The 19,507-nt window shown below is 39.7% G+C and overlaps 1 protein-coding gene and 1 long non-coding RNA gene across 55 annotated transcripts in view; one reads left to right on the top strand and one right to left on the bottom strand.

The window, feature by feature from the left end:
• The window catches only part of SORBS1 (sorbin and SH3 domain containing 1), a 228,564-nt gene that overhangs the window by 119,673 nt on the left and 89,384 nt on the right, over window positions 1-19,507 (bottom strand). The gene's annotated exons all lie outside the window — the stretch shown is intronic.
• The window catches only part of LOC118971905 (uncharacterized), a 73,198-nt gene that overhangs the window by 27,936 nt on the left and 25,755 nt on the right, over window positions 1-19,507 (top strand). For all 5 annotated transcript variants that reach the window (XR_012133116.1, XR_012133115.1, XR_012133114.1 and 2 more), the window contains exon 2: window positions 15,404-15,631. This is a non-coding gene — a long non-coding RNA (uncharacterized lncRNA). The remainder of the gene's footprint in view (window positions 1-15,403; window positions 15,632-19,507) is intronic.

Here is a 19,507-nt window from a genome sequence, read left to right as displayed (position 1 = left end):
TCTCACTAGGCATGCTCCAGCGTCTCCTATGCCCTGTGGTGCTTTGCCTCCATGGCTTCCCCCATATTCATTTACAAACAGGACCGTAAGTTTTCAGAGAAGAGACTGTCAACCTTAGGACTGAGCAGACAGTGGATGCTCAGTTATGAACTTTGTCCTTGTCTCTATTTCGCCTTCAGAACCTAATGTTGGAGTCTTACCTGCAAGGCAACCAGGACCCTCAGCTCTACTGCAGCTGCCTAAAGAGAAGCAACCTTCCCATTCCAACCAAACCATGATTATACTCTAGCTTTGAAATCCAAACTGAGACTTGACTTGATATATTTGCAGCCACTTCCAATGGCCTGAAAAGATCAGGAACAGCTCACAAAGCCCCAGAATAAAACGCTTGGTCTACTGCTGATCCATCAGTGAAGCCATGTTTCCTCAGTTTTTCAATAGCTCATCTTCTTCTCAATCTCTATTAATGTCATTTCTCTTCAAATGTACTCTCTACATTGTTGGTGAGGGTGCAGAAGGCTCTGCAGAAAGCCAGAATGGGTAAACACCGAGTCGCTGATGCTTCCTTTCAAGGGGAGGAAGTTAGGATAAACTTGACCCTGACATTAATTTCAGTCTGGAATCCCATGACACAGCTGGGTGCTCAGAACACAATCAGCACCAGGTTTCTGTGAAAAGACCGATGCTTCTGAAGAGGGACTAATAGGAAAACACATCAGAAAAGCAGTCCCCCACGTCCTCCCATTTCCTCCTGGAGACTCTCCAACACAGTTTCCGTTCTAACCAATTATCTGAAACGGCCTTTAGATAGGTTGCCAGCGCACACACATGGCCAAGCCCAACACTGGTTTCTGCACTGGTCAGGCCTCACTGACCTTTCTCCTGAATTTAAAACAGTTAACTCCTTCCTCCTCCCACAAACACTTCTGGTCCTGACTTCTAAGTGTCACTGTGGACTGGTTTACATGGGGCCATGAGGATCTTCCTTCTAGAACAGGGCTTCTATAGTTCTCCTAGAGCTAAAAAGCTTGAGGACCCTGCACTGGGCCCTTACTGCTTTCCAACTACCCAGAGGACTCCATCTGTAATGCTGGAACCAGAAGGCTCCGAGGTTTCCACCTGCTGTGGAAGGAGTTCCCATGAGCCCTTCAGGCCACAGTACGGGCACCCACTCACCATCCACCCACCTTTCACTTCCACCAGGGCAGTTGTGGTTTTATCCATTTCATTCATTTATGCTTCCTGAGCTTTCCTTGGACAAATGGGTTCTGTGGCTACAAAAAATGTTCGTAAACCAGAAATCTAATCCATCCCCTTATTATTTGGGTGCAAAAACTGAGATTCAGAAGAAGTTCCCCTTTGTCTTGCTTTCTACCCCTTCCACTAAGCCCACTTTCCCTCCTATCCCTCCTCCTCAGACCACCTTCAGCCTGAGGCCTCTTGGAATGGGTACTGAATTCAGATGAGAATCGGCCCTCTGTAGCTAACACACATACTGGACAGTGTCACTACCCCCTTTAGAACTTTTGGTATCACCCCATTACTCACTGAACAATGCAAAGTCCTGATAATCAAGCTCTGAGGACCAGCAAGTCCATCACTCATCTTTGCCCACTTTGCCTTCCTGGTCTCCAATCAGGCCACATACACCAAGCCCACTGAAAAGTGGATACCTTCCGGCAAAGCCGGGTCGTGCTCATCTCTGTGTCCTAACACCTAGTATGGTGCCTGGCACAGAGCAAGCACCCAGTTAATATTGGTGGAGTGCATGAATATCTGTCCCTCACACACATCTGACTTCACGGTTTTCTCCTCTTCCCTTCGCCACTCCCCTCTGCCCTGCACCTGATGTGCTGCGGTGTCCAGTCAGTTCTTCCACCTCTGTGACTCATGTACCAACACCGCTGCTTTTCCATTCTCACACTCACCATTCTGTTCCCTCGCCTCATTCCTAGACCACCACAGAGGCCTAATAAGCCTCAGAGTCACCCGCCAGGCCGTGTACTGCCACTTCTGATGAGCAGTGAGAGTTCCTGGGTTGAATTTCAATGAGGAAAAAAAATCCACGGGACCACTATCAGCTCAGAGGCTGAGCAGTACAAGGCAAAAGGGAAAAACAGCAGTGAACTGCCTAGGAAATAATAATGTATCTAAAACATTGGCCAGAAGAGACCAACATGAACCAGACAGTTCCTCTCTTTGAAGCCATCACAGAGTTGCAGAGTGACAGACAAATTTATAATATGATGGGTGACCCTTCTGCTAGCAATGTGACCTGAGTGTTACAGGAACACATAAAGAAAAAGAAAAAATTTTGCATGGGGGAGAGAACCAAGGAATGAACACTAAAGTTTTCAAATGTTCAATGACATACCTTCTAAAATTACTTCTAATGCCACGCTTTGGGAAACACTGCTCTAAAAATTCAAGTCCAAATTCCTTAACATATCATAAGGCCCTGTAAGTGAAGGTCACAATTACTTTTCCAGTCTCATCTCCCCCATGCACTTAAGCCCTCAGTGCCACATGTACTGTATTTGTCATTCCTACTAAATCCTGAACAAGGGTTTCCTATTTCCAAGTCTTCAATCCCATTATTTCCCATTAATGTCCTTTCCTTCACTTCCCCAGACTTTAAGGCTAATCCCAGTAGCCTGTGGCCCAACAAAAACTAAAGGTTTTCATTTCAGATTAGTTATGTTTTCAATCCCTATTAAAAGTCATGATGAGGAGGAATCCATTTTAATTAGGCCCATTTATAATCACAGAACTCAGAGACCTCACACCCAAGCTCCGACTAAAATCATCACACTCCTTCCAGGCCCTTGTCAGAGATGGTCAGATCTGGAGCTAGAAAGTTAGCTATCAATTAATCTGCAATTATGTTTTACCTTTTATGCTTAAATGAAGTCTTTAAATAAACATACAAAGTTGATTCTGCAAACAAAATTGCCAATAAACGAAATACAGCCAAGAAGTAGTTTCAAGGCTTATAAATGCAGTATTATTTGGGCTTCAGACAATAGAACTTAGAAGATAACTTGTAATCATGCTTTAGATTATCTACGTATTCAAATGCATAGTTTACAACAAGCATGACAGAGGGTTAATATCCTTATTTTCTAAGTGCAATCATACTTACTGCCAAGAAAAAAAAAAGCGTGAAGAATTAATTCCCAAGAGAAAAAATACAAATACACAAGAAAATGTTCATTCAACCTGATTAGTGTTTATAAAAAAAAAGATTCAAATAATAACTAACCATTTTTTCTCCTTCTTTACTCAGTCTGCAAATTTAAAAACACTAGTACTCGGTGTGGACAAATGCAAAGACACTGACATTCCTACACAGCAGTGACACTATAACTTACTACCAAATACATTATCAGCATAACATATCAAGAGTTATACACCTCATTCCTTTGTGCTTTAGGAGAATCCAGCCCAAAGAAAAAAACCCCAAATGACAATAAAGCTACGTAGACAGATGTTCAAAGTAGCTTTATTAATAATAGTAAAAAACCTAGCAACACTCTGGTGTTGAATGACAGGGGATCAGTTACATGGCCACACACCCTTGGGTGGATTATTGAACAGTAATGAAAATAATGGTTATGTAGACCACACACCATGGGAAAATGATCTTTTTATAAGATCAGGTGAATAAAGCAGTGTATAGGTCTATAGTACATCTGTGATTATAATTATATAAAAACCAAACACATGCATATATTTGAAAGGAAATGTGCCCAAATTCTAATAATGATGTGGTAGCATGAACTACAGGTAACTTTTTCTTTTTCATTTCTATTTTCCAAATTGTTTATAATGTGGTTATAACACATTTCTTTTTTAATGAAAGTAGTTTTTTTTTTAGTTCATACTAACACTTGAGAGGTAACCGCATAATCTTTAGAACTTTTAAGAGAAAATTCTAGGAGATAAGCTAAAAAAATGCCACTAACAGTACTGTCCGTTGGAACATGGCAGCTTCAGAAAATGCAGTCTTCCACAGGACTAAAAGCAAATACCCCAAATGTGGAATTCTAACAATTAACTGCCAGTGATTGTTTTTATTTAATGAAGCCAAACTATTCCCATTTAGTTCCTTAAGAGGACAAAGGGGGCAACAAAATGACTAGAATGTTCAGCCAGATTTCCTAAAGAAGAAATTGCACCAAAATGTTTCATCTTAAATTAGTCAGCAAGGGCTGCCAGGTGATAACACAGCCAGTACCCCACTGCTCCCAGGCCTTCTCACTGCCAACTCCCTGCTCCAAACCTGATTCCATGGCATTCCAGAGCCCTGAGCTCCTTCTCAAACTCTTTATATGTACAACTTTGGGCACATTAAGTTTCTTAAACATGCATTGTTAACTAAGACAACTCTTAAACACAAAAAGTGGCCCATTTGTGTTTCCCAAATATGGTTGTGTCTACAGAATCAAAACAAAGCTGTCTAACTGCAGTACCCAGTACTTGAAACCCTCTACTTGAACAATCTAGATAATTCAAACAAGGGCAAATTCCCAAATTCATTCAATAAAAGCAAAACATCTTAACTCTGTTTAAATGAATATAAAACATCAAACTAATTAAGGTTTGAGCCATAAGAATTTACTGTGTGTGGCTGAAAAAAATCTTAAAAAGCTGAAAAGGGGTCTGTGGGAGCTTGAGAATGAGAAAGAAGGGAGAGTGCGATATGGCAGGAAAGGTGTGCACTCTTAAGATAATCCATACCTTCCTCTCAACTTTTCTTCCAAACCACAAAATTCCTAAGGCTATGTATTTACCACATCATATATCATACAGACATCTGCAGTACAGGCCCATACCATGCTCAGGAATGAGGGGACAGAAGTTCCATTCAGTAAAAAAAGACTCTGGGTCTTTTGCAAATACATAACTTAAATACGTCAATTCATAACACAGGCTTATTCAGGAATTGCTTGTTTTCCTTAAGAAGTTTTTAAATTTTCTAGCAAAAAGCCAATATGACACACTGAAAACAGTATCGTTTCTGAGAAAACCTCTCTTCTCAAGGGCATCTATTTAATAACGGAGGTGGAACACATATAGACAGGCCAGGAATCCATAATTCCTGAACTCAGGCCCTGTAGGCTGAGGACTGCAGATCTTTACTGCCTAACTCAATAAAAGTGAGACCCCAACTTCCATTAATCACACAATGAGTTATATTAGATTAGCTATTTTTCTCTATTCTCTTAATTTTATTTTGTGCTACTTTAAAGCAATTTTTTAATATATGAAGTATAAAAGCTCCATCCAAGCATTTGAGAATACAATGCAAATCTCCAAAATGGGTTTTCTTCAAACTAAGCTAAAACTACTAAAATATTCAAGATAGGGCCAAGTTCACAGCAAACATTCCATAAAAGTATTTACTTTTATTTTTTATTAAGGTATCATTGATATATACTCTCATGAAGGTTTCACATGAAAAACATAGTGGTTACTACATTCACCCATATTATCAATTCCCCTCCATACCCTATTGAAGTCACTGTCTGTCAGTGTAGTAAGATGCCACAGAGTCACAACTTCTCTTCTCTGGGCTGCACTGTCTTTTCCATGAACCCCCACACACCATGTGTACAACCATAATACCCCGCAATCCCATTCTCCCTCCCTTCCCACTCACCCTCCCCCATCCCTGCCCTTTGGTAACCACTAGTCCCTTCTTGAAGTCTGTCAGTCTGCTGCTGTTTTGTTCCTTCGGTTTTCCTTCACTGTTACACTCCACAAGTGAGGGAAATCATTTGGTACTTGTCTTTCTCCACCTGGTATATTTCACTGAGCATAATACCCTCTAGCTCCATCCACGTTGTTGCAAATGGTAGCATTTGTTTTCTTCTCGTGGCTGAATAGTATTCCATTGTGTATATGTACCACATCTTCTTTATCCATTCATCTACTGATGGACACTTAGATTGCTTCCATATCTTGGCTACTGTAAATACTGCTGCAATAAACATAGGGGTGCATATATCTTTTTGAATCTGAGATCTTGTATTCTTCGGATAAATTCGTAGGAGTGGAATTCCTGGATCAAATGGTATTTCTATTTTTAGTTTTTTAAGGAACCTCCATATTGCTTTCCACAATGGTTGAACTAATTTACATTCCCCCAGCAGTGTAGGAGGGTTCCCCCCTTTCTCCGCATTCTTGTCAGCACTTGTTTTTGCTTGTATTTTGGATGTTGGCCATCCTAACTAGTGAGAGGCGATATCTCCTTGTGGTTTTAATTTGCATTTCCCTGATAATTAGTGATGTGGAACATCTTTTCATGTGTCTGTTGGCCATCTGAATTTCTTCTTTGGAGAATTGTCTGTTCATATCCTCCACCCATTTTTTAATAGGGTTATTTACTTTTTGGGTGTTGAAGTGTGTGAGTTCTTTATATATTTTGTATGTCAACCACTTCTCAGATATGTCATTTACAAAAATATTATCCCATACTGTAGCATGCCTTTCTGTTATACTGATGGTGTCCTTTACTGTACAGAAGCTTTTCAGCTTGATATAGTGCCATCTGTTCATTTTTGCTTTGTTTCCTTGCCTGAGGAGATGTGTTCAGGAAAAAGTTGCTCATGTTTATATTCAAGAGATTTTTTGCCTATGTTTTCTTCTAAGACTTTTATGGTTTTATGACTTACATTCATGTCTTTGATCCATTTCGAATTTACTTTTGTATATGGGGTTAGACAATAATCCAGTTTCATTCTCCTGCATGTAGCTGTCCAGTTTTGCCAACACCAGTTGTTAAAAAGGCTGTCATATCCCCATTGTATATCCATGGCTCCTTTATCATATATTAATTGACCATACATGCTTGGGTTTATATCTGGGCTCTCTATTCTGTTCCATTGATCTATGGGTCTGTTCTTGTGTCAGTACCAAATTGTCTTGATTACTGTGGCTTCGTAGTAGAGCTTGAAGTTGGGGAGTGTAATCCCCCAGGTATGTTCTTCCTTCTCAGGATTGCTTTGGCTATTCAGGTTCTTTTGTGGTTCCATATGAATTTTAGAACAATTTGCTCTAGTTTGTTGAAGAATGCCATTGGTATTTTGATGGGGATTGCACTGAATCTGTCATTTCTTTAGGCAGGATGGCCATTTTGACAATATCAATTCTTCCTATCCATGAGCATGGGATGTATTTCCATTTATTGGTATTTTCTTTAATTTCTCTCATGAGTGTCTTGTAGTTTTCAGGGTACAGGTTTTTCACTTCCTTGGTTAGGTTGACTCCTAGGTATTTATTGTTTTGATCCAATTGTGAATGGAATTGTTTTCCTGATTTCTCTTTCTGCTAGTTCATTAGAATATAGGAATGTAACAGATTTCTGTGTATTGACTTTGTATCCTGCAACTTTGCTGAATTCAGTTATTAGTTCTAGTAGTTTTGGGGTGGATTCTTTAGGGTTTTTTATGTACAATATCATGTCATCTGAAAATAGTGACAGTTTACTTCTTCCTTACCAATGTGGATGCCTTTTATTTCTTTTTGTTGTCTGATTGCCATGGCTAGGACCTCCAGAACTATGTTGAATAAAACTGGGGAGAGTAGGCATCCTTGTCATGTTCCCAATATTAAAGGAAAAACTTTCAGCTTTTCACTGTTAAGTATGATGTTGGCTGTGGGTCTGTCATATATGGCCCTTATTATGTTGAGGTACTTGCCTGCTATACCCATTTTGTTGAGAGTTTTATCATGAATGGATGCTAAATTTTGTCGAATGCTTTTTCAGCATCTATGGAGATGATCATGGAGTTTTTGTCCTTTTTGTTGATGTGGTGTATGATGTTGGTGGATTTTCAAATATGGTACCATCTTTGTATCCCTGGAATAAATCCTACTTGACCATGATGGAAGATCTTTTTAATGTATTTTTTAATTCGATTTGCTAATATTTTGTTGAGTATTTTTGCATCTATGTTCACCAGGGATATTGGACTGTAATTTTCTTTTTTTGGGTTGTCTTTGCCTGGTTTTGGTATTAGAGTGATGCTGGCCTCATAGAATAAGTTTGGAAGTATTCCCTCCTCTTCTATTTTTTGGAAAACTTTAAGGAGGATGGGTATATGTCTTCACTAAATATTTGACGAAATTCAGTGGTGAAGCAATCTGGTATATGGCTTTTGCTCTTGGGTAGTTTTTTGATTACCAATTCAATTTCGTTGCTAGTAATTAGTCCATTCAGATTTTTTGTTTCTTCCTGGATCAGCCTTGGAAGGTTATATTTTTCTAGAAAGCTGTCCATTTCTTCTAGGTTATCCAGTTTGTTAGCATATAATTTTTCATAGTATTCTCTCATAATTCTTTGTATTTCTGTGGTGTCCGTAGTGATTTTTCCTTTCTGATTTCTGACTGTTTATGTGTGTACACTCTCTTTTTTTCTTGATAAGTCTGGCTAGGGGTTTATCTATTTTGTTTATTTTCTCAAAGAACCAGCTCCTGGTTTCATTGATTCTTTCTATTGTTTCATGATTCTCAATTTTATTTATTTATTCTCTGATCTTTGTTATATCCCTCCCTTTACTGAATTTGAGCCTCATTTGTTATTCTTTTTCTAGTTTCATCAATTGTTGAGTTCAGACTGTTCATATGGGATCATTCTTCTTTCCTGAGGTAGGCCTGTATTGCAATATACTTCCCTCTTAACACGGCCTTCGCTGTGTCCCATAGATTTTGCAATGTTGAGTTATTGTTGTCATTGGTCTCCGCACGTTGTTTGATCTCTGTTTTTTTTTGGACACTGATGCACTGATTATTTAGGAGCATGTTGTTAAGCCTCCATGTGTTTGTGGGCTTTTTTTGTGTGTGTGTGTAATATATTTCTAGTTTCTTACCTTTGTGGTCTGCAAAGCTGGTTGGTACAATTTCAATCTTTTTGAATTTACTGAGGCTCTTTTTGTGGTCTTGTATATGATCTATTCTTGAAAATGTTCCATGTGCACTTGAGAAGAATGTCTACCCTGCTGCTTTTGGGTGAAGTGTTCTGTAGATGTCTTTTAGGTCTCTCTGTTCTAATGTGTTGTTCAGTGCCGCTGTCTCTTTACTTATTGATCTGTCCTTTGGAGTGAGTGGTGTGTTGAAGTCTCCTAAAATGAATGCATTGCATTCTATTTCCCCCTTCAATTCTGTTAGTATTTGTTTCACAAATGTAGGTGCTCCTATGTTGGGAGCATAGATCCTATTGTTGGACTTACCCCTTTATCATTATGTAATATCATTCTTTGTCTCTTGTTACTTTCTTTGTTTTGAAGTCTATTTTGTCTGATACAAGTACTTCAACTCCTGCTTTTTTTCCCTATTAATTGCATGAAATATTTTTTTCCAACCCTTCACTTTGTCTGTATATGTCTTTGGGTTTGAAGTGAGTCTCTTGTAGGCAGCATATAAACGGGTCTTGTTTTTTTATCCATTCAGTGACTCTGTGTCTTTTGATTAATGCATTCAGACCAGTTACCTTTAGGGTGATTATCAACAGGTATGTACTTATTGCCATTGCAGGCTTTAGATTCGTGGTTACCAAAGGTTCAAGGGTAACTTCCTTACTATCCAGCAATCTAACTTAACTCATTTAGTATGCTATTAGAAACACAATCTAAAGGTTCTCTTTTCTTTTTTCCTTTTTCTTCCTCCTCCATTCTTTATGTATTAGGTATCATATTCTGTACTCTGTCTATCCCTTGACTAACTTTGGGGGTAGTTGATTTGATTTTGCATCTGCTTAGCAATTAATTGGTCTACATTCTTTACTGTCATTTTATTTCCTCTGGTGACAGCTACTTAGCCTTAGGAACACTTCCATCTATAGCAGTCCCTCCAAAATACACTGTAGAGTTGGCTTGTGGGAGGTAAATTCTCTCAACTTTTGTTTATTTGGAAATTGTTTAATCCCCATTCAAATTTAAATAATAATCTTGCCACATAGAGTATTCTTGGTTCAAGGCCCTTCTGTTTCATTGCATTTTTACATATACCATGCCATTCTCTTCTGGCCTGTAAGGTTTCTGTTGAGAAGTGTGAGATAGCCTGATGGGTTTTCCTTTGTATGTGATCTTTTTTCCCTCTCTGGCTGCTTTCAATACTCTGACCTTGATCTTTGCCATTTTAATTATTATATGTCTTGATTTTGTCTTCCCTGGGTCCTTTGTGTTGGGAGATCTGTGCACCACCATGGCCTGAGGGACTATCTACTTCCCCAGTTTGGGGAAGTTCTCAGCAATTACTTCCTCAAAGATACTTTCTATCCCTTTTTCTCTCTCTTCATTTTCTGGTACCCCTATAATGCAAATATTGTTCTGTTTAAATAGATAACACAGGTCTCTTAATATTCTTTCATCCTAGAGATCCTTTTTTCTCTCTGTGCCTCAGCTTGTTTATATTCCTGTTCTCTAATTTCTATTTCATTTACTCTCTCCTCTATCTAATCTGCTTTTAAATCCCTCCATTTATGTTTCATTTCGGATACTGTATTTTTTAACATTGATATCCCATTCCTGAATTCCTCCCTGAGCTCCTGAATATTTTTCTGTAGCTCCATAAGCATGTTTATGATTTTTATTTTTAAATCTTTTTCTGGAAGATTGATGAGTTCAGTTTCACTTGGCCCTCTTTCTAGTGTTTTTGCAGTTTTGGTTTGAACCAGGTTCATATTTGTAGGTGGCACCCCCTAGTGCCCAGAAGCTCTACTCTCTGGAGCTGCTCAGCCCCTGGAGTGATGGCTGGGATTCCAGGTGAGCGGTGCTGGTGCCTTTTGGGAGGAAAGAGTTCTTTTCTGCTTCCCGGCTGTAGCGCCTGCCTCCACTGCCAGGACTAGTGTGCTGAGTATATAGGGAGAAGCTCTATACATTGCACTTGTAGCTGCCATAGGTGTAACCACCCTCTGGCTGGCCTGGTGCAATGGCAGGGGCAACCAGCTTGCAAGCTGGTGCCAGCCAGGAGGAAGGCACAGCAGGCTGCATATTGCAGTGGGGCACCTTGTAGCTGCATAGGCAGCCAGGGGGATGGAGCACCTGAAGCTCCTGAAAGTTCCCAACCTGCTGGACCGAGTGTGCCCAGACAATTTTGTCTACCTGTCCTTTCTCTTAAGCAGCACGCTCTGTGCAGTCCTTGCCCCTTTAGCAGCCCTCTCACTGTTAGGAAGTCTCTCAGAGTGGCCAGTTGTGGATATGTATTTTCCACAAGTGGCTGGAATCTCAGTCTCTCCAAGTATTCTGCCTGTCTTAGCTTTCCAACCCCACTAATCTCCAGAGCACCATGTAATTGTAGGTTCGTGCTCCCAGAGCAGATCTCCAGGGCAGGCTGTTCAGCAGTCTGAGGCCTCCACCCTCTCCTGGTTCCATTTCTCTTCTTTCCTCCAGTGAGCTAGGGTAGGGAAAGGGCTTGGATCCCTCCAGATCATGGCTCTGGTACTTTACCCTTTTCCTTGAGGTGTGCTGTTTTCCCCAGGTGTAGGCAGTCTGCCATAGCCTTCTTTTCTGTTGCTCTTTCAGAATTAGATGTATTTGCTATATTTCCATATTATATCTGGTTCTGGGAGGTTTCTGTCTCACCTCTCACGTTGACATCTTTAATCCCAGTGCCTGTAAAAAGTATTTTATAAAATCTGTTCTCTTTCTGCCCAGACTACCTGGAAAAAGGTTGGCATCTATTATATACATTTATGTATTTAAAAATAAATATTTTATATATATATACATACAGACAGACAGACACACACACACTTCTGCCTTCATTGCTTTATGTGAATCCAACAGGACCAATAATTACTTTGAATGTCAATGGTCTAAATGCACCCACCCATCAGAAGACAGAGATTGTCAGAATGGATCAAAATGCAAGACCCAACTGTTTGCCATCTATAAGAAACCTCCTTTACTATAAAGACACATATAGATTAAAAGTAAATAGATGGAAAAAATTTACCATGCTAACAGTTGCTGTATGTCCTCAGCAGCTGTGAGAGTGCAACAGCAAAGAACTAGGGTCAGAGACCAAGTTTGAATCCAAGCTCCACTGGGGCTGTGGAAATTGGAAAGTCCTTTAGTCTCTCAGCCTCAATTTATTCCTCTTTAAAAGGCAAGTAATAATACTTAGTTTCATAAGATGTTTCTAAGATTAAATTTTAAAATATCTATGAAACATTGTAAATTACTGTTATAAAAGCTAAGTATTCTAGCAAAGAAGGTGCCAGTCTGATTTAAGAGACTGACATATATGATCATTATGTACCTTATTGTGAGGTTAACATTATCAATACTTACCTGTATAAAACATAGGCTTTACAAACCTACTGAAGAAGCATCTAAGAGCTAAGAAATATGTCCCTGGCTCTGCCTTCCTATGTAAAGACAGGCGATAAAGGACACTTTTGAAAAAAGCACCATGTTTTAAGGCACTTCAAGGTTGTTTTCTCTTTAAGGTCAGGTCTCAAGGAACCAAAACATTATCAAGACTCATTTGTTGTACATATATTCTAGGCAAGGCCCTGTGCCCCTTCTTCAGGATAGATGAACCCTCTATGTCCTAAGCGCCAACTGTGAACCAGCTACTTTACATATGTCATCTCTAATCTTGAGAATGCCTTGTAATGTTGCTACACCCATTTTGCAAGTAGAGAAACTGGGCCACTTGAAAGACTCATTGTAGAAGCAAGTAGGAAAGCTGAAATACAGATCCTGGTGCTGGCTCCCAAGCCCGGGCTCTTTCTATTCCACAATGTGGCCTCACACAAAGAGGCACAACACAGTCTCTGCCTGAAACAAGATGCTGCTGTATGAACTTTATTCAAAGAATACACAGGCCTTAAAAAAAAGAAAGAGATGGATAATCTTAGGGGGCATTTTTATCCAGCCATGGTAATAATCAAATTTATCAACCAAGATAAGAGAAGGTGTCTGCCCTCAGAGACCTCATATTCTAGTTGTGGACATAAGACTAATAGTAGCCTTGAAGCTTAATGAATCACTAAAGACAACACAGAAGAGTGTCTATGGACTGCCTTCCATTCTAGGAATATGCCAGCTAAGACTCACCTGGGAAAGACCTTGGGACAGAGAAGCTGACAAAAGCCCCCTTTTCTGTATGTTTAAAATACTCTGTAGTTCTTAGAATACTAGCTTCTCCAAAGACAGTGTTCACCGGGGTCATACACAGCATTTTTCTAGTACCCTTCAGGAAGCAATGACACCCTAACAGCCCCCTTACCCACACACACCTTTAGAAACATGTAGAGGAACTCCAAAGTAAGTATAACCTGGATTTCAGTTGCTATTCTGTCACTTACTAGATGCATGATCTGACCTTAGTCAGTTAACCTTGCTAAGCCTCAGTTCCTTCATCTACAAAACAGAACAACAGCCATAGATCTCAGAGCGTTATGGTGAGCATTAAATGCAGTCCAGCACATCAGTGCCTACCACAGCGTGCGAAGTGCTGGTAAACTGTGGCTGCTTGCAGCATGATCACCAACAGATTCTGAGGGTGAGGCTCAAAACCACGCTCTCCTCGGCTGGTTCTCTGAGCAGTAGTAAATGTCCTTTTTCAACAACAGGGAAGGTGGTATCTTCAAACTAATTAAAAGGACAGTCTGAGTCAGCTCTCCTTTCAAGAGCTTACAGCACCTACTTCCTCTCCCGCTTGAAGTTACATGGCCTCTCAGTGACCACACAATCCTCTCTATCACTCAGCTTTCATAAGCAGCAAAGTAACTAGTCCATTCTTTCTCCGAATAGCTAATTCTCATTCATGGATGTTGTGTTGCCAGCTAGGCATCACTGACTGACATTTAAAGCTTACCGTCTTCTGTGTCTTTTGCTATTAACAAGCTGCTCTCCTTACAAAGTGTCTGAGCTGGAGACCCCAGATAGGCTCCACACAGGTGTTTAGGTCACAGCACAGAGTGTACAAGGAATAGACCCAAGTCCAGTCCAGTTGCAGGGAAGGAATTGTATGGAAGAGTACATGGAATTAACACCAGGTAGATGGTGTGCACAGATCACAAAATGGCCTTGAATGCCAGACTATGGCATTTGTGTCTGCCTCTGTCAGGCCACAGAACCCAATGTAAATTCTTCATGAGTTTCCTAATTCAAGATTAGTCTGATAGAGGCACATAGGATGAACAGACATTGGGGGCACTGGGACAGGGAAAGCATGAGAGAAGGAGGCACTGACTTCTAGTGCTTTTTATCAGATACCCCCTCCTTCCAAATTGTCCTACAGCCACATATGCCCTCTCTGCCCATGAAAGCAGCTCCAGAAAATGTCCCACCCTCTTGGCTATGAGAAGCTCCACAGAGGCTGTGATTACAGCAACCACAGGTGACAATTCCTACATCTGTCTTGTCTTGCTTATTTGTAATGAAAACTGCTGCTCAGAGAGAATTTGATTTTCTGAGCTTACTCCTTAAATCTATTCTGCCACTTTCATCCAAAGCAAATCTTTTTTTCTGCCCAACTGTCTTGGTAGCTGAAATGTAAAATTATCAGAAAATAAAAAATGTCAAAAAATTCTATAGAATTCAAAGAAGCTTACTAACTAGAGACACTGCATTAGCAACCAACTAAAACAGAATAGAAGGTGGCAGTGAGGGATGCTGAAGAGATCATTTTCAAACCAATGCTAAAGTGAACAGTTCTCAACGTACAATTACCTTGTTTTCAAAATTCTCCACTTATATAAATATAATATAAAATGCTGGAAAAAGAGAACTCTGTATTCAATTACGGTTCAGTGTAGGATTGGTGGGGAGAATGGGGTGATAACACTGAGATCCGGATTAAGAGTATATTAAGCCTCTCACACCCGACTCTCAGCAAAGAGTTCTAGGTATTTAGGCACTGACTCTGGCTGTGAACTTCAGTTTCCCCCACATGCAAAACAGGGATTAAAAAACAGCACTAACATCCCTGCTGTAAGGACTAACGGGGCCAAATGTTAGCCATGTAGCACAGTGCTCGGCACACGGTAAACTCAACAAATGGCCACTGACATAACTGGCTTATTTACCAATTATTCATAATTAGCTTATTCTCATTCTAATTCCAAAAATGAGTGGAGTCAGAGGTGCGTAGAAATCCTGGTTAATAAAAGGCTCTAGTTAGTCGCTGTTTTACTCTTAACAACGCTTTGCTGGAATTCCGCTGGAAGGAGGTGAAGGCACTGCCAGGAATGGAAGGCTTTTTGCCTGGTGCAGAGAAAACACAAAACCTGTGGTGGCCCGACCCAGCACCCCACATTTGTACAGAACTTTGCAAGGTAAAGAAGAGCAGTGCCCTTGGCTGTCTGCAAAACATGTTGGTAAGTGAGTTCAATCTGAAAAAAAAAAAAAGGAAAAGGAAAAGAAATGCAATACGGTCTGTCTTTCAGGTTTCCTGTGGCCAATGGACTGAGAGCATCACAGAATTTCAAGGCTGAAAGACCCACAATTTCCAAATGTTACACATCCTCTCTGAGGCCGCATGGGCCCCCACCCTGCCAAGCCCTTCCAACAGGACAGGGGGAAAAGCCAAGTCAGCAACAGATGTGCCTGGGCTCCCGCTGCATTTTCTAGAAGCTAAACTCCCTGAAGACAGGCATCTGTGAACATATGGATCTGTAAGTCACAAAGGCATTGAAATATTATTTTAAACTGCTTTTAAATTTTTCATCATGGCATTCTCTTCTCTCTTAAAAAAAGTGGCAGAAAATTCAAATCTAAGGTTTCATAACATTTATAGGAAGTCTAAATGTCTTTAAAACTAAGGCCTAAAATCTTATATACAAGAACAGAGTTTGAAAATAAACGGCTTTCTCCTTTTTAAAAATAAATCATTAAGGCAAGTCCACAGTCAAATTCAAGTTGGTGCTTCTGGACCCATTAATTCATTCAGTAAAAGTTCACCGAATGTGAGGCATAGTGAGTGGTTCTTCTGATTATTTAAATTTATGGTACATCTTCCATGTCTGGAACTCAACCCGCCAAAAATTCTAACAGAGGGCATTTTAAGAAGACTGCAGAGATGGGGAAAGGATAAAGACCCTATACAAAATCTCCCCCGCCCTTCAAGTAGGCAACAGAAATCTTTCATACAGATGTAACTTTAGAATTCTTGGACTGGCTCCCAATCTCCTTAAAGGGAGTTTCGGTATTTGTGGAGTTTGGTGAATATATTATACTTGTGGAGGAAATCCAGTTTAAGAAGCATATAATTATACTTTCTTCCTGTTTAATAATGAGAGTACAAAAATAAGTTTTTTCTTATGTAAAAATGTAAAGTCTAAGTAAATACACTATTATAAAAGGAAAATAAGTAAAACATGAGCTGAAACACTTGAAAACAGAAATGAAAACTACTTGAACTCTCAGTACGGTAATGAAGATTTTCAAATTCCCATCTGCTAATATCACAGCTCTAAAAACTGACCAGCAAATTTAAATGCAGAGATTCAGGAGCAGCAGAGCCATGGGGAGCACGGAATCTGGGATGGCTACACAGAGTCTGCCACTGGGCTCTGCTGAATGGTCATGTCCAAACACTGAATAGGGACAGGAAATCCCAAGACTCCAGAAGTCACATATACCTGTGATTTAAAATACTCACGTGTCTACTTCACTGCTGGTTACAGCAAAGTCCAAAGAGAAGGGAGGGAGGAGTTGGCAGGCCCAGGAATGTGCCCTAGACACTGACCAGAGGAGAGGCTGGAAAGGCCCTTTCTTGGTCACCCAGCAGTCGGCATTTACTCATTTAACATTTAACACGCACAAGCGGCTGAGGTCGCCTGGGGGGTGCCAGATGGGGGAAACCCTTCGCTGGCCACTCCAGCTCCCGCACTAAATTCAGAGTGAAACCAGCTGCCGGGAAATTCAGGGTAACCCAGCCATGGCTCTGGAAATTCCTCGCAAAGAAAACAGATCGAGTGCCAGGGTCATGGGAGCTCATAGATCAACAGTGCTCAAAGGGAGATTTCAGGCAACTGTAAGGAAGATAAGGAAATCATCCTCAGAGTGTTGCTCTGCTCCTGGCTGGAAAGAATGTACACTTTCTCTAATGTGTTGGGTCCACCCTGCAGTTCCCTTGGCCCTACTGCCACCAGGGAGAGAGCTCAGGAGGAGGAAGAAATAGGCAGCAGGGAGGGAGTCCCCGAAGACCCGAAAACAGTGGGAATGAATAGGAGACAAACTTGAATAATATTTCAACAAGAAAAAGATCAATTCTTTATAAGAATTATTAAAATTATATGGATAAATACATATAAAAGTCTTCATTAAACAGAGGTTAAAAAGTTTTTAAACCTTATTTTATTCATTTCTTCTATCACTGAAATCTATGCAAATGACATAAAAATATTTAAATATAGATGTTGTATGAAATCATTTTTAAAGTCAAAGAAATTTAAGATAAAGTGATTGTTTCTCTCAGCTCTGGATTTTTTCTCCCTTAAAAGATAAGGATATAATGCAAACTAGTTCAACCACTGTGGAAAGCAGTATGGAGGTTCCTCAAGAAACTCAAAATAGAAATACCATTTGACCCAGGAATTCCACTCCTAGGAATTCACCCTAAGAATGCAGCACTCCAGTTTGAAAAAGACATATGCACCCCTATGTTTATCACAGCACTATTTACAATAGCCAAGAAATGGAAGCAACCTAAGTATCCATCAGTAGATGAATGGTTAAAGAAGATGTGGTACATATACACAATGGAATATTATTCAGCCATAAGAAGAAAACAAATCCTACCATTTGTAACAAAATGGATGGAGCTACAGGGTATTATGCTCAGTGAAATAAGCCAGGCAGAGAAAGACAAGTACCAAATCATTTCACTTATTTGTGGAGTATAAGAACAAAGAAAAAACTGAAGGAACAAATCAGCAGCAGACTCACAGAACCCAAGAATGGACTAACAGTTACCAAGGGGAAAGGGACTGGGGAGAATGGGTGGGAAGGAAGGGAGAAGGGGGAAAATGGGGCATTATGATTAGCACACATAATGTAGCAGGGGAGACATGGGAAAGGCAGTATATACTGAGAAGACAAGTAATGATTCTACACTGATGGACAGTGACTGTAATGGGGTATGTGGGGGGGACTTGATAATGGGGGGAGTCTAGTAACCATAATGTTCAAGTAATTGTACATTAATATCAAAACTAAAAAATTAAAAAAATATATTATATATAGATAGATGATAGATAGATAGATAGATAGATAGATAGACAGACAGACAGATAGATAGATAGGGACATATCCAAAATACAAAGTACGGGGAGATACAAACTGACCTCACTGGCTTTAGTTTCACTACTGAAAGCCAAAAATGCTACTTCGTGTAAACTATGTGGTTAGAGGACCCTAATAAAACCATCACTGTCTTTGTAGAGAACTGGCTATTATCTTTACTTTTACCCTCAAATAAATTAAATATTGGTTTTTAAACCCTTCATATGACATAAGATTGGGTCTTTCTTTTCATCTCTTTTTAAGTCATTTTTCACAAATGACTTAAAATCAGTGATTTTCTCAAATGGAAGTTTCCTTGTGGATGCTGATAAAGTATTTTAAAGCACTGTTTGCAATGCTGTTCATAGTTAACTCTGATGAATTAATTGGAGAATTCAGAAAAGAACAGGAGCATTCTTAAAAGTATTCTCACGTGTGTCCTGCCAACTAAGCATTTAACTTGTACTTCGATTTTCATTATAATATAAATTTGAATTCTCTGGATTCAAAAATATTTTCAATTCAGATAACGACTAAAATAATCTTTGCAAAATGTTTCTGCTGTACCAAAGGGTCTTAAAAACTCAAACACTGATCACCTAGGGAGGCACTTGTTTTAAAATGCAAATTACAGGTTCTGCTCCTAAACATGCTGACTGAGAAGTTTCAAGAGGGCCCTAGAATCTGCATGTCTCACAGAAATGGTTTAAGGCCATGCTTTGAGAAACACTGCCAGTATGACCAAGTTACTGCAGCACCAAGTACTGCATGCCCATTACCCACCACAATGCTTTACACAAAGCTGGAAATGGTCATGAATTTGTTTCATACTTTTGAATTTATGATTTATCATTTACACTGATTGTGCCAGAATCTCATTTAAGCAGGGAGACAGTTTTTTGCGGTACTCTGAAAAATGTTCACAGTGAATAAAACAATGTGCAAATGTAATTCCACTTGCAAAGCCTGCCAGGCATGACTGTTGCCCCATCTGCACACAGTCCAGCACAAGGTTTCCAAACAAGAAACTTACTAAGAATGCTTGTCTATTAGCCTAAATACTTCTAGACTTGAGGTATGAGAAAGCAAAGAATTCAAAATTAGGACTATTTCACATAATCCATAAAGTGACTATAACCTTAAAAAAAAGGATATATTTTGACACATCTGAGGCCATCTAAAGAGCAAATATTTTTTTATTGAAGTATCATTGATATACAATCTTATGTTGGTTTCAAATATACAACAGAGTGGTTCAATATTCA

This window comes from Manis javanica, chromosome 7, assembly GCF_040802235.1.
Source record: "Manis javanica isolate MJ-LG chromosome 7, MJ_LKY, whole genome shotgun sequence".
Lineage (NCBI taxonomy): Eukaryota > Metazoa > Chordata > Mammalia > Pholidota > Manidae > Manis > Manis javanica.
Note: the sequence above shows the minus strand (reverse complement) of the source record. Positions and strands in the feature narration are given on the sequence as shown.